Source organism: Pimephales promelas, chromosome 21 (genome assembly GCF_988280905.1).
Source record: "Pimephales promelas chromosome 21, fPimPro1.hap1.1, whole genome shotgun sequence".
NCBI classification, from domain to species: domain Eukaryota; kingdom Metazoa; phylum Chordata; class Actinopteri; order Cypriniformes; family Leuciscidae; genus Pimephales; species Pimephales promelas.
The window spans coordinates 3785394-3802171 of record NC_142789.1 but is presented as its reverse complement, the minus strand read 5'-3'; positions in this window follow the sequence as shown (position 1 = coordinate 3802171).

Genomic DNA, 16778 nt, shown 5'->3' with positions numbered 1-16778 from the left:
TGTGTGTGGCGGAAGAGCTGACGAGGAGGAGGCGGAGGAGGAGACGGGATTTGACAAAACCATATCATATAATAATATGTAATTTTCGTCTCGTCTTTGTTCGTGAACTAAAATGTCCATAGATTTTAGCCCAGTCTTTATTTACCGAACTGCATTTTCGTCTCGTCTTTATTAGTCTACGAAAATTATTTCTGATTTAGTCCCAGTTATTGTTTATTAGTCGGGATTTTAGTCTCGTCTCGTCTAGTTTTCGTTCGGTGAAAAATGTGCGTTGACGAAAATATTTTCGTTTAGTTTTCGTTAACGAAATTAACACTAGCCCTAACCTTACCAATTCTTTGGTAGGTGTGTTGGTGAGATTCAGGCGAGAGCCAGTAGCCTTTATGGCTGACATTGAGGCCATGTCAAGTTAAAGTGGCTGATGAAGAGGTAGATTTTCTTCGGTTCTTGTGGTGGCCTGATGGAAACCTGGCAAGAGAGCCCATCGTATTTAGGATGACAGTTCATCTTTTTGGCGCTGTGTCTTCTCCAAGCTGTACTTGTTATGCCTTGAGACAGACCGCAGGATAATCAAGCAGACTTTCCAGCAGAGGTAATTGACACCATTAACAATAACTTTTATGTAGACAATTGTCTGCAGAGCGTCTCTTCTGATGAGAGAGCTTTAGGTCTTCAGTGGAGTGTGGAAACCGACACCTTTCAATTCAAGACTTCCTTGAAAAGTCAACAGTGCAGTGCACTAGGAGAGGCATTTTGTTGGTGGTAAGCTCTGTCTTTGATCCCTTGGGTTTTCTGTCACCACTTATTTTGCCTGCTAAAGTACTTTTTCAGGAGTTGTGCAGACAGAACTTGGGCTGGGATGATGCCATGCCATCAATTTACCAGAAGAAATGCAACCATTGGATTTTTGAATTGGACAAAGTTGCAGGATTCCAGGTGAACTGATGTTTTAAACCTATGGAATTTGAATTGCCCTCCCACGCTTGTTTACATCACTTTGCCGATGCTTGCGAAGAAGGATACGGCACAGTTACCTATATCAAGATGCAAAATAGGGCAAACAAGGTATATGTGGCTTTTTTGCTGGAGTTACACCATTAAAAAACAGTGACCATACCTCGTTTGGAACTTACAGCGGCTGTACTGGCTGTCAAATTTGACGTCATGTTAAGGAGGGAGCTGCAACTTTCATTGAAAGATTCGGTCTTTTGGACTGACAGCATGATTGTCCTTAATTACATCTAGAATGAAGACAAACGGTTTCACACATTCGTTGGTAATTCGCTTGTCACGCTTGTTTATGGGAATGACTACTTTTACATCAACCTGGGAAAAAGCTCTCAGTTTGGTTGTCCTTAAAAAGCGATGTCTGTAAAAGAAAATATCTCCCTTTGCATTGCAACTTTGAGTGTTGTAACTTACCCCCCCCCCCCACACACACACACACACACTCACACTTAACCAATAATCAATTATAGAACAAATGTAAATGGCATTTAATTAATTAAATTACCATTTGTTATCAAGCAATAGCCTTTCTCAGGCTCTGACATATTCAGGTACAGCTGAGCTACCAATAGTGATTGTGAAAATCAGACCATGCTGTCTGCTTTACCTCCTCTGTACACTAGATGGCAGTATCATATACCGTTTCACACAAACACCAAAACTAATATTTCACAGTTACATAATGCTCATGTAGCAAAAAACAAACAAACAAACAAACGATCTAAATATATAGACCATTTCACAAGATGTAAACAACACTGGTCCAGAAGCACTTCCTGTTTCAATTTTTTAACACTACAAAAAAGCTGGGATAAAATACAACCAACAGAACATTTAAAACTGAATAAAAAAGTTAAACAAACATCTTTAAGATGTATTCTTTACATGTGAAATAAAGAAAACAGTTACAAACTGAAACAGGAAGTGCTTCTGGACCAGTCTTGTTTACGTCTTGTAAAATGGTCTATATGTTTTTATTCCATTGCTTTTAATTAGGTGAAGATGCTTCATGGACAACAAAGGTCTGCTGCTTTAGGCTGTCATAATTACTATAATTTTTTTTTTCTTAAAGGGTTATTAACATTGAACTGACTTCAAAGGCACTTCCCCACTTTTTTTTGCATCTTGTAGACCCTGTATCCTGTTTTGACAAGGACTCACAAAAGCCTAACGCAGGGAGACAGGTAGCACTTTCCAAAACCAACAACTCCAAGGGAGTTTAAAGTTGTTGAGACAAAGAGTGCATTGTGCATTTTCCCATGCCTGAAACATCTCACAGTTTGTAGTCAAATAAGGGCGATAGAACATGTTGTACTTATAACATGGATTTTTTTCAGAGTATAGTCGAATGAATGGCAATCCTGAGCAGAACAGCAGGTTGGATCCCAGCTATCAGTGAACGTTCTCAGAACTTTGGCTATAACGCTCTGGCAAGGTTTTCTCAAATTATACAAAAAAACATGCTTTCAGTAACACTAATAGAACATTCCCAAAGTTACCTGGTTTTTAATAATTTTCTCGAAACTTTGGCATAAAAACGTTATTTATTGATTGTTCATAAAAAAAAAAGATTCTGAAACGTTAGTTGGACGTTTGCCTACTATTTTTAAATGTTATAGCTTCAGAACGTTCAGAGACCATTCAAAAGTAAGGTTCCCATATTGTTTTCAAAATGGAATAGGCTACCTCTTTAACGTTCATCCAGTATAAAAAAAAATTAATAAAAATAAAAACATTTTTAAACATTAAAAAATAGATGCTTTCAATATTCAGATAAAATTCTGATTATGCTGAATCTTAACTTAAAAACGTTAGCTTTTTAAAATAACTTTTGGTAACACTTTATTTTACAGTGTAGTTACATATGCCACACGTTACTATAGTAATAAGAATAACTATAAGTTATGCAAAATTACATGCAACTAACCCTAAACCAAACCAAACTCTAATCCTATTGTAGTTACTTAATATTACTCAGTGTATTTATATTAAAGGGTAACTAAACCCTAAAACAACCTTTTTTAGTTAATGATCTGTTAGACTGGGACTTTATGAATCTTGTTCATTGATTCAAGTATTTATTTATTTCATTTATTTATTTATTTTTTACATTTGGATATAAAGTGTTTTAATTCTACAATATGGTGTTAAAACATCTGAGTACTGCCCTCTTCAGGTTGAACGGTGGTTACTGCAGTTGAATTTTCCTTATGGAGGTTGCGGTGCCCTGTGACGTAAAAGGGTACCAGCTAACCAAGCCCTTGCCTACAAAGGGACACGGGCCTCAGGAGCAAATTTTTCTTGCTTCTCTTGCACAGTATTTACTCCAGCATCCAGCATTGCTCCCTATTCTTGCTCCCTCCTTCACCAATGCAAGTCACTATAGGACATTGTCAGAATTATTGCACTTTAGAAGACAAAAAAGAGAGTGATATACTGTATGTCAGTATTGTTGGAACAAAGTCAGATAAACTAACAGTTGTGATAGAATAAGTAAATAGAGTGAATTAATAAGTAATTGGTTTTTATTGACATGATGACAAGCAGACAAGTCCAATGAAAACAAACTAAACAACACAACTGTGACATAATACCCTTCAACGCCTGTAACGAGAGAGATGAAGGTGGAGGTTTGGGAGGAGGAAAAGGAGCAGGTGGAGGGCTGGCAACAGAAGTGGGCGTAGGGCTGGAGAACGCAGGCAGAATATCTGGAGAAGAAGGGCAGACAGAAGGCAGGAGGGACCAGGGCAGAGCAGACTGTCCAGGCCATGGTGGAGCAGGCTGTGCAGGCCATGGTGGAGACGACAGAGAGAGGAGCCATGGTGAAGAAAGGGCTGATGACCCCAGGGGGACGACTGACTGAGGCGGGGCAGGTGGAAGTGGAGACCCGAATGGACCTGGAAAGCCGATGAGTCAGGGATATGCAGAGAATCCCGAGAGACATGGCGATGCCAACGGCTCAGGTGACCGAGGTGCAGGCGGGGATCCAGAAGGTCACAGTGGTGCCGGAGCGACAAAGGACCAAGGTGGAGCTGGAGGGAGTGAGGAGCCCAACGGAGCTAGAGGGACGAAGGGACGAGGCAAAGCCAGAGGAGTGTAGACCCGAAGCGAGGGCAGGCCGACGAACGACCAAAATGGAGCCGGAGAAACGAGGGAGCCTGGCGGAGCTGGTGGACTGATGTGCCACGGTGGAGCTGATGGATCGATGGGCTGAGGTGGAGTTCTGGTCGTGGAGTTTGGAGGTGGAGATCGGGGAAACGCAGACCATACCGGAGCATCTTTGCCAAGGGCTCGCACTTAGGTGCTGCGGCCATCTTGTCCGAAGACACCAGCACGGCTGACCTGGTGTGAACAGTCTCTGGCTCAGCAGACTTGATGTGAGCAGTCTCTGGCTCGGCAGGCTTCAATGACAAGCTGCACATACAAAATAATCACAGCCTTTGTGATTTCAGAATCGCGATAAGCTAAATCAGTTTAAGTGTGATTACATGTAAAATGTGATTAATCGTGCAGCCCTTCAAGCTACGCAGCATCACATTCCCAACTCAGGGAACCAGGAAGAACCTAGAAGCCCCCTTTTATAAGATTTCTTCAGCGCTGCGTCAATAGCTGATGTTATAGGAGCACTGTACAATCATTGCATACTATGAGGTAGCCACTGATTTATCAGTCATGAGAACAAAGTTGCAAAGTCTAATGAACATAGTGACAACACAGGTTTAAACCATTAACACCAGAAGTTGAATACACATAAAGATTGTAAGATTTGATAAAAGTGTGTGGAGAAGCCCGGTCTGCCACCACACAGATATCTTGATACTTCTACTTCCACAATGATACTTCTCTGGCCAAAGCTTATGAAGAAGCAACAGTCCTAGAAGAGTGTGCATGTAAAGGCAAAGTCAAGCCTCATAACAAGCCTTCAGTATAGCATTCCTCATTTAATGTAACATCCTGTGCTTTTGCTACAACCACCAAGGGAGACAAACAACGGGTCAGATTTACACCACTGGCTTGTGCCGTCAACATAAATCCTGAAAGCTCTAACACGACAAAGTCTATGCAACTTCTCTTTCTCCTACGACTCAAAGGGAGGAGAAGAGAAAGACTTCAAAACAACAGCCTGCAAGCTAAGCAAAAAAGAAACGACCTTGGGAAGATAACCAAGGGGATCAAGATCTAAACGAAAAGGGCTCGTCCACAAAGCTTGCAAGTCCCCAGTTCTCTTAAGATAAGTGAGTACCACAGATAAGTCCCAAAGGTTTTAGCCATTTCATCCCATGCATGCATGATGCAGTGTACTCGAGACTCTGACTTGGTCTCGGACTCGGTCTCGAGACCATATTTTAATGGTCTCGGTCTTGTCATGGACTCGGGATTGTGTACATTTTGAATCGGAATTGACTCGTACTTGAAGATATTAGGACTCGGGCTTATTCCCGAGTCCACTCGAGTCCCATTCAAAATATGTCATGATTATTACTGGTTAGCCTGGATGCCAGCCCGAACTCTGCCCACAACATTTTTTGGTCAGGAAGTTCGGTCTAGACTCGAACCATTGAGGAGAAATTATGACCAGGCAAAAAATGAACGGGCCAATCAAATTGCCAGGGCGGGCTTTATACGATGATGGACAGATGATCTGCAAGGATGTAATCATCACGTTATCAAAGAGCGCTTGTCAAAGATGACTGCAGCTGGAGAATTGAGATGTATAGATTCCGCTGTCGCGTCTGTTGTAAAATAAATCGACAGTGCATTAATTTTAATAGACAAACAGAGAACTGCAATCAAGGCATTTGTCGATTGGAAAGATATTTTTGGCGTCCTTCCAACATAATTTGGGAAAAGTGTAACTTATCAGCTGGCTCTGACGGTCGCTAAGAAGATGAAAAGCCTGTGGTCGTTGTGGTTTCTCCTTTGGTCGCACTCACGGAAAAATAAGTAAAAGAAGCAACAATTGTTATTTAACTTCTAAAATAAGTAAGTTCTGTAGTTGAAAACTGCGCTATGCAAAGGAGTTGACTTACTGCGTTGCTCTGATTGGTTGTAGGTTTACCGACTATCCAATTGAGTGCAGAGGTTGTTTTTTTTCCTGGTTCGGTTAAGACACGCCTCATAATCAAAGCCCAACGGAGCAGTATCAGACTCATATTCTTATTAGAAAATGAGTATGATGAAGTCAGGCTAACTGTAGGTTAATATTTCTTTAAATTGTTTGATTAAAACGTCCAATGATTGCTGATTTTCTTGTGCGCAACTGTGCATGACTTGAGACTATAACGTTCGCGGCTCGCAAATGCAGCAGGACCAGGTCAGATGTGGCGTGGAGCCTTTAGCTCAACTGTGTATTAAAAATGTCTGCCTTATCATCCGTAATTGAGTTTGCATATAAGATCCACACAGAATTCGTGTGCAGTAATGTTATGTGTAAGAGCACTTACTGGTTGTAATAATTGCAAGTCATATTTGTAATAAAAGTACCTTTACACCACCCACTATGTGGCCTTTTTACCATTACAGTGTACATGATTCCATGATATATTTGGTTTACTGTTTGAGTATGGTGCCAATTTTATTGTTACCACAAAATATTTGACATATTCTTGAAGATATCTTTAGGTCTGGTTTTAGACCCAACCTTAGGTTATCCAACCTCTCTGGTCTCAGTCTCGAATCGAACTCGACCCTCTATGGTCTCGGTCTCGATTCGAACTCAAGTGAGCTGGTCTCGACTACAACACTGGCATGATGCACCGAAACACGAGCAAGTGTCTTCCTAAATATATGCCATTAACAGGAACATGAGCTTTGATTAGCTTTTGCATTCAGAATGATCTCAGTGATATCAGATGAAAAGCCTGAATCCATCAAAGTCACCCTGTTCACAGGCCAAACCCATAGTCTCCATATCTCTGGACAGTAGTGCCATAGCAAGCCTTGAACATGAGAGAGATTGTCTGTGATTGGGATTCTCCAGCAGAGAGATCAGATCTGAGTACCATGTATATAGCCCAAATGGGTTCACTAAGAGAAGATGACTTGTCCACTTGTCCTTCTGAAATCGACAAATCAAAATCTTGATTTCTATCCAAAGCAGAATGACAGCCGTTAATGCATTGCCATACAGCCCAGACTGCGAAATCATATCCTTCTCAGGGATGACCATTAAATTCAGCCAGAGATGGCTTTCGGTTGGGGCTAAACCTGCCATCAAACGACCATTAGCACAAGCAGGGCTGCATTAATGCACGGCCCCGAGATGTCGGAAAAAATTATAATCGCATTTTATAAAAAGAGTTGACTGTACCTTTTTCCCCTGCTTGTGGCGCAGACTCTTCAATATCCCGTGCGGCAAATTCGTGCACGAATTCATAAGATTTTTTTTGCTAAATCGTATATATTTAACGAGTTGCCCAATTCGTATGAATTTGTACTGAATTGGTCAAGAGATAAGATACGCAAAAAAAAACTATGAGAATGCAACTTCGTAATTCTGTCGTCAGTTACTGTAAGTCATGAAATAACCAAAAACGCGATTAAAGCTGCATCAAAACTGTGCATGCATATATTTATTATATATTAACATCTTATAATATGTTATAAGATCTTATAGTCATATAAGAACATGTCTCTCTATAATTTATAGACTAAAATATTATGCTATGTAAGATCAGATCACAATATAAGGCACAAGCTGATACGTAATTTTTTAATGCACAAATAAATTTGAGAAGTTGCACTAGCAGATAGGTGCTACTTTTGCATTTATATATTTAAATGCGTAAAATAAAATAACTGTTGATTTCCGCGTTCACATTTCACATAGAAATTCAAAAGAGAACATATTTTTTTCCTTTGTACTGAGTTTAATTTAGGTATATAGAACTGTTGCAATTAATTTCTACAAATAACAGAAAGATAAAGTTTTTGAAACAGACATTACAGTCTAACTCGGAATTGTTGAAGAATTCATTGGTTATATAAAATTCAATGGAGGTTGAATAATCGTTGAACTATATTATCTGTATGTCTCATCCATAAAGATGCAACAATGGAGACAGAGCTATTGCGAGTTTTGAGAACCAACAGCAAGCTGACTGAACAAGTTTAACGAGTGTGGGGTGAGCTCATTAAAAAAAAAAAAGATAAAAAAAAAAATGGTTGAATTCACTCAGTATTCCAGGATCTATTTCACTACTATTTCAATTACAATTACTAAATACAAATTAAGTGTGTTTGGTTGTGTTGTAGGCACTAAAACAGTCCAGTGGGCTATATAGTCAAACTCCTTTTTATGTTAAAATAATGATTATGTGCCACCCCAGACTGGTCGCTGGCTCCTGCCTGGCCACCACTATAAAACAATCCTGTCTCTGCCACTGTTTGGTCTATGTGCCAATATGTAGTTCATGCAGTGATATTTGTATATGTCAGACCTATAGGTTTCGATTTTTGTTAATGGCATTTATTCCAACAAAATAAAAGGCTAATAACTTGCACTTTGTGATTAAGAAGATTGAGTGAATGTTGGTAACAGTTCTGGTGGATGAAAGCCCAGGGGCATATTGTCTTGAAGCAGCCCTGAGCACAAGCCAATCAATGCAGCAGCATGCAAAATATAACTTATGTTGGTGACCTGGCTTTTTCAGCAAGATAGCACAAAGCATTAAATCAGTTTCCCTACTTCCCTGACCACCTCAGGGGTCAAACAGTTCCTTATGTCCATCCTGCAGAACTGGCATTGTGTGCGGGGTTTGGATGGAAGAATCCTTGATTTCCACGAGGGGACCGATAATGATGAAAGATGAGCCGCTATAGTGTCTCTTACATCGAGATCTCTAAAGGATTCCAGCCCATTCGAGAGCAACACACGGGGAGAGACGGTTCGCTTTCTGTCCTCAGGAAAACAGCATGTTTGGAACTAAGCACCTTCATCTTAAAACTCTCAAAGTGTGAACAGTTTGAGCTGATATACGTGGCTTGAGCATGAAACTGGGACCCTTACCATGTGTGTCTTTGCTTTTAATGATACAAAGACATAGCCAGAACAGCTTCATTGCTACTTGATGTGAACCACTGAATATGGAGAATTAGTGGACTGCTGTAACATAGTCTACTTATTGTGCACAAATGAATGTAGAGCTACAGAAGGTTCATAGTGTGCTACATGTCCTCTTTTCAATGATGTGCTACAAAAGATTCCTAATGGCTTAGTGATGATGGTTATTATGTAATCTTAGACTTATGCACTCTCAAAAAAGAAAGGTACAAAAGACTTCAAAGAACTAATTTGTCCCTTTAAACGTACATTAGAAACCTGTACATTGAAAAACCTTTCAAATCATTTTGTAATACCTTTCATGGTTTTGGGTAATATTAGTGTTTTTCAAAGTACTGAGCCCATCTGCTCTATGTTTTTACATCTAACAGAAGGCAAAAAATTGTCATTAGAACATTTAAAATTTAAAAGTATAATTTATGTCTCATTTTTATCAGATTGACGTATTGCTGTCACCAGTGTTGTAGTCGAGACCAACTCACTCGAGACCGAGACCAGAGAGAGTCGAGTCCGAGTCAAGACCGAGTCCATAGAGAGTCGAGTCCAAGTCGAGTCCGAGACCAGAGACAGTCGAGTCCGAGTCGAGACCAGTAAGGGTTGATTACCTAATTTACTTTTATTTACTTAGAGAAATCCTTTTTTTTACTGAATTTACTTAGAGTTTAAAAAATATGATCAGTTTAGGGTAAAAAGGCCACATAGTAGGTGGTGTTAAAAGTAATTTTATTACAATTTGTCATGCGCAGTTGCGCACTAGAAAATCACCAATCACTGGGCGTGTCAATCAATTTAAAGAAATATTTTATTAACATACATTAATAATCATGAAAAATATTTTGAATTGAACTCGAGTGGACTCGGGAATAAGTCCGAGTCCTAAAAAAAAAAATGTTAGAGTACGAGTCAATTCCGAATCCAAATGGACACGAGTCCATGACAAGACCAAGACCATTAAAATATGGTCTCGAGACCGAGTCCGAGACGAGTCCGAGTCTCGAGTACTACAACACTGGCTGTCACTCCTAATGGAAGCGCAGTACTCTAATCTGAAACTTTCTCATTCATTGGAATTCACAATCATTTCTTGGTGCGATTAGTTATTTATAATGTTTCGTCTACATTGATGCACTGCGGAAAAACAAACAAACAAACAAACATATGATTCAGTATATAAATGTTTTGTATTTTCCTTCATGTTATAGATATCTCCTAAATCTTTGTTGCTCTAAAATGAAGACTTTGTTTATGAAAATGGAGCCAAAGAACCATTCCACAGTTTACAGTCAGACTTATCCAAACATGTTTTATCCCAGAGCACAGCCCAAAGATTTACAGAATGTTATTTACCTGTGGCTGATCACATGTGATATTACTTGGCAGGCCTAAGGTCTAAATATAAAGATATCCAGTTGCTGAATGAAACTAAAATGCAATGAAAGTTAAATATATGATTCTGTTTCTTGTTGCAAGCTTAACCCAGCTAACAGAATTTTGTTATAAGAACGTTCTCTAAATATTCAGTGTTGGTTCTGGAAACGTGAAAAATGTACATGTTTCTCTTTTTTTCTCAAACATAATTTTGATTAAAAATACAACATGATAGTAATGATGATTTCTAACATTACAAGAGCATAAAAATGCCCAGTTTCCTGAATGTTACTATACAGAGAAAACTCAAGAATGTTAAAATGTTTTAATTTGAGTGTTAAGTTAACACTGAAGAGTGTTCAAGTTAATGAGGTATTTAAGTTATTGATTGAGTGATGATTGAGCATTATTGAAGACACCTGATGATAACAAGCAGAATCACTCAAGAAAGAAAACTCAAATTTAGTCGCATTATGGTGATTAGTGTTTGGTTTAACTTTAGATTTTGTTCAGATGAACAAAGAGAAAAGGTGATCTGATGATGTTGGTTATGTTGTAATATAATCATTATTTCTCAATCATATGCTCTGAATCACTGAACTCAAGTAGTCCTAATCTTTGATTATAATGTCTTTTGGTCATTACAGGATCAAAGTTATTCAACCATATAAATTCCAGGTTGTTGAATATAATCTAAATGATTTCTTAAAAAATCTTTCTTTCAGGCACACACAGACATATAGATTCAGTGTATGAATCTCAACAATGGTGACATAAAGAATATTATATGGATCAGGAAAAGGAGATTCCTAAGACAATTCAGATCATAATTTATTCATACCGCATTGTATGATGGGAGCTATGAATTAGTTTTGATTGGTGGCACCCAGAATGCACTGCAACATGCTTTATTATTATCACCATTGTTGAGAATCACAGGCTGATTATTGATGTCTGTGTGTCCAAACAAAATCCCATTTTCAATGACTTTTGATCAGAACGACTTTATTTATGAAATCCTTTGAATTATATAGAAAAATCTGTATTTTATGATGTTAAATGATCACTTTAAATCTATCATGACCAATTAGTCAGGGAGCCAAAGTCTCAAAAATGGGTTGAACCTGACATGGTCTGCCATACTTTTTATTTGTGTTTTTTCTGTTAACTTTGACCCTAAGAACAAATAATTGGAGGGTCTGCTCTGCCGGAAATATCGCGAAAAAAAATTGTGGGCATTTTAGTGTACGCACCCTTTATTTTTTATCAGAAAAATGTGAAAAATTATTTTTTTCATCAAATTCTTAGTGGGTTGGGTAGGTTCTCAATAAATGCATTCCAGATACACAGAACACATGTGCAGACAACATCCACTGAAAAAATAATTCTTAAAACACATTTCTACATGATTTCGCATCAATTTAATGCAAAAAAACAGGCGTTTTTTCACTTATTTTCCACTATTTTCATCTTTACTTCATTGGCACTCAACTATTCCCTTAAGTTATGACATCAGGCAATATGCCATTCTTTTCACCAAACACTATACTCATTACACAGAAAAAATTATAAAAATCCAAACAAAATCAATGGATCTGTGATGATTTCACTACTAGTTGGCGATCAACAGGCTCAGAATTTCAATAGAATTTTAGACTACTCTCAAAATTCTTAAAAACATGCTGGATATTTAGCATCATGGCTCACTTACAAACACACACACACACACACACACGCACACAAATGATCTTAGTAATTTTTATGAGTTTGGAACAACCAACCAATGGTTACCAACGGTTACCAACAGACTTCGAAGCTGCTCATCATTGTCTGTGGTAAGTGATAGTGACTAATATACCGGTAGGTCTGCCCCAGAGTTTTGGGAAAAGAATGGTAATATGGATACTGTAATTGTAATTAACTGAAAGGACCACACCAGTCTTCAAACAATAATATTTCTGATGATTCCTCATCCCAAACATATCCCTGTAGCAGCAGCATTCATTCTCTACTAGTTTACTTAGCTAGCTTTAGCCGTTTTAGCTAATGTCGGTGGTTTCTTTAAACGGCATTACTCCTCACAGGTATGGGGTAGAGAGTAGAGACTTACTTTTTTTAAATGCTTAGGATATTATTCTCTAATAGAGGTATGTGTCCTATATGTTCAATAAGCTTCAACCGGAAGTTGAGAAATTGCCAAAATTTCAACTGGACTTGTTAGGTAAAGAAATAGATATGAGAATAAATGCTGATACGTTTGGAGCGAGGAATCATTGGAAATAAACTTGTATGAAGCCTGGTGTGGTCCTTGAAGAGTTTTTCATGTCAGACAGATAGTAGGCTAGTAAGGATAACTAAAGGCTACATTAAACGTTAGCTGCCATTAGCATTTAGCTTCATGGCTAGTTGTTACATTGCGGTTTAGAAAGTTTAGCTAGTTAGCTTGTGGCATGAATGGCCACACAGACAAAAAAAACAATATATAGCTATATTGGATATCAGACTGTACACAATAATGAACAATACAAATGTTCTGTAAAATGTAAACATACTATATAGTATGCATAGTTTGTTTTTGTTTTTACACTATATAGAGTGAGTGATTTGTCAAAAGCTAGTTAGCTAGTAGTAATAATAATAATTCATTTTATTTGTTGGGAGTCTTTCAAGACACTCAAGGACACCTTACAAAAAGTAAAAAGTAAAATTTTGAATTGATATGAAATCTGATTGGAAACCAATGAATGTTCCCTAAAACTGGAGTAATATGCTCATTCAACAGTGTTTGTGTAATGATCCGAGCTGCTGAATTCTGAACCATCTGAAGTTTATCAATACAGGATGACACTCAGACTCTTAACCTGAGAAGAAAGAAAGATAACAGAGTCGGCGATAGTAAGTGTAAAACTTCCACAATTCTGCAGTTTTGATTGAGTACCTACTATTAAAATTTTAGTTCCCTTTCAGTCGATCACGTGCGGCGTAACATCGACGTGACAATGTAATCGGGACCACTTCAGGGATCGCATCACGTGCCCCACTCCGCAGCGTAGGTATAGCAGCTTCGAAATCCGTTGGTAACCGTTGGTTGGTTGTTCCAAACTCATATAAATTACTAAGATCATGTGTGTGTGTGTGTGTGTGTGTGTGTTTGTAAGTGAGCCATGATGCTAAATATCCAGCTTGTTTTTAAGAATTTTGAGAGTAGTCTAAAATTCTATTGAAATTCTGAGCCTGTTGATCGCCAACTAGTAGTGAAATCATCACAGATCACACATTGTCTTTCACTTAGGAGCCGAGCTTTCGTCTGACTGAGTTCTGCAGACTGGTGCAATGTTTAAGATTCTAGAAAAGCAAGACTCTGTATCCACTGCTGGTGTGACTGTGCGATCAGTGGTGGCCTCAAGGATTTTTACAGCATTGCTTGTGTGTGTGTGTGTCGGTCTTGGTGGTCGTTCCTCTTTGAGAGTGTACCCCGATTACACCACGGCTATCCTTGGGTACTTTGACACAGAATTTTTGTGTTTTCACTAAAAGAGCAACAGGATGTTTCAGGATGTCTTTCCGCTCGTGCGTTTATGGATGCGGTCATTCCCTGGCGCCAGCAGATGGTCACAATAGTTCCTTTTCATGTTGGGCATTCAGCACACTGAGGCAACTTTTGTGAATAGTTCATGTTTTCATTGCGGGAATATGACTATGACTGTGCTGAGATTGAGACTTGCTTACCTCAAGGGAGGTGCAGTCCCCTCGCCTATGTCCCGATCTAGCTTTTATTTTGGACCTCAAAATAAACCTACTTTTGTGCATGGTCAGGGTGATCTGAGGGTGATCTGAGGATTAATGTGAGGACTTCCCCGCTGAGGCAATCTCCTTGGGTCCCTCACACCTTACAAGCGCTGCAACAACCAGCCATGTCCTTTGGGGCTCTGCTTGATGATCAGATGTCGATCACAGCATTGTAGGGGGAGCTTCAGTCCTCTGGAGATGAGGATTCGGCTGTGTTGCCCCCTTCGAAGGAAACCGCACGTTCCATTGGTCAGGCGATGTCCACCTTGGTGGTCCAGGAGCACCACCTTTGGCTCAACCTGGCCGATATGAGGGACACCATTAAGAATCGGTTCCTGGATGCCCCTCTGTCCCAGGTTTGGTTATTCGGCGACGTGGTTGACAGCTTTGCCCCATCCGTTCACTGGTCGCAGACCCTCCATCCGCTCGTCACTGAGGTCGACCTCCTGGGGCATCCCCCGCTCCTGTGAAGCCCCAGCAGCAGCCACCATCCAGGCCTCAGTGTGGACCCCACAGGTTTATCTGTTTGCCGCCCCGGACAATTCTCACTACCAGTCGTTCTATTCTCTGACCGAGGGGACCCTCGGCATGGATGCTCTGGCACACAGCTGGTCCCCGGACCTACGCAAGTATGCGTTTCCCCCAGTGAGCCTTCTTGCACAGACATTGTGCAAGGTCAGGAAGGACGAGGAGCAGGTCTTGTTAGTTGCGCTGTATTGGTCCAACCGGATCTGGTTCCTGGAACTGGTGCTCCTCGCAACAGCCCCTCCCTGGCCCAGGATCTGCTCTCTCAGAGATGGGCCACCCTATGGCACCAGCATCCAGACCTGAATGCCATATTCCTCGTTACAGCTTTGAGGGATGAATTCCATAAATACTTGGAAAGCCATGGAGTTCACAATGTTACCTCATACATATCAGTCCTTTATTGCCCACCTTAGAAGGCACTTTGAAGTAGGTGGTATTTTTAAAATAATGGTTGTGCCACAGAAAGTATGTTCTATTTGCTCAGCATAAATGAATGTTGGCCACATGCTCTCAAAGTTGAAGGAACTTAAGGAGAAAACGGAAGAGGCAGACTATGAAGAAGAAATACTCATTTACAGTTATCTGATGCTTTTATCCAAAGCGACTTACAAGTGCTATATATGTCAGAGGTCGCACGCCTCTGGAGCAACTAGGGGTTAAGTGTCTTGCTCAGGGACACATTGGTGTCTCGCAGTGGATTCAAACCAGGGTTTCTCAACCCAAAGGCATGTGCCTTATCCACTGCACCATCACCACCCTAATACTCTGCATACTTCTTGCAGAATATGAAGAAGAATGTGAGTTGACACCATAGTCTCTTCCTACAACACTGCAACTAGAATACGGAAGGAACTCCAGGACCAACCTAAGCAGGCCCTGAAGGAAGCAAGACAAGCCAGAACAGCTCAAGCCAGAGGAAGTCACCAGATCGCTGGCAGTATGACTGAAGACCCAACACTGCAGCAAGATATCATACCTGGAGGCATCCCAAAGATTGAGCTGTTATACCACCTGGCATGGATGATAACAGATGCATCTCCAGAGTTAGGTGAAGACGACCGGGTGAAAGTTAGTCTTAAGCAGCAAGAACAAGTTCTCAACCTTGCCCAGGATGTCTGCCAAGCAGTTGCCAAGATCCCAACACCGAAACACGTTGGGATAGCCGTTAAGGAAACCAGAAGTCAACCGTGTCACTCCTAAATAGATTTAGGAACAGCATCAGCTACAAAGAAGTACATATATTTTACAACAATGGCAGTTGAAGAGCAGACAACTAGGGATGGTGCCTTCATACCAATGAACCTGAAGGTTTGACGATTCACACAGTTTGATAAACTTGACTTCCCAGAGTACACAAAGGATGGACGAACACTGCATGGCAGTTCATTCCAAGCATTTACCATCCCAGATACCATCCCCGCAACTGTGATAAGCTATGGTCCCATCTTCCCCAAGTCACCAACAAACTATTGGAGGACTTGGAACCAAATTGCACTGCTCCTACATGGAAATCATTCCAACATTTCTCATCCCAGATACCATCCCTGCAACTGTGATCAACTGTGGTCCCTTCTTCCCCAAGGCACCAACAAACCACATCTGATCATCACTGAGCGGGGTGGTTATGGCGCAGTGGATAAGACAAATGCCTTTGGTGTGAGAGACCGGGGTTCGAATCCACTGTGAGACACCAATGTGTCCTTGAGCAAGACACTTAACCCTTAGTTTCTCCAGAGGTGTGTGACCTCTGACATATATAGCAATTGTAAGTCACTTTGGATAAAAAGCATCAGCTAAATGAATAAATGTAAATGATCAATTCACTCCTCTTTTTTCATCTACTATTCTTCTCTCTTGTTCAGTCCACTCCTGTCCTCTTCACTCTAATCTCCTCATTCTACTCTTCCCTTCTGTTCAATCCTCCACTCCTCTTTACAGTCCTTTCCAATCGTCTGCTGACTTCTCTTCTCGTTACCTTTTCCTCCACAGCAAACCCAATAAGATCAGAACCAAATCTGCCAAT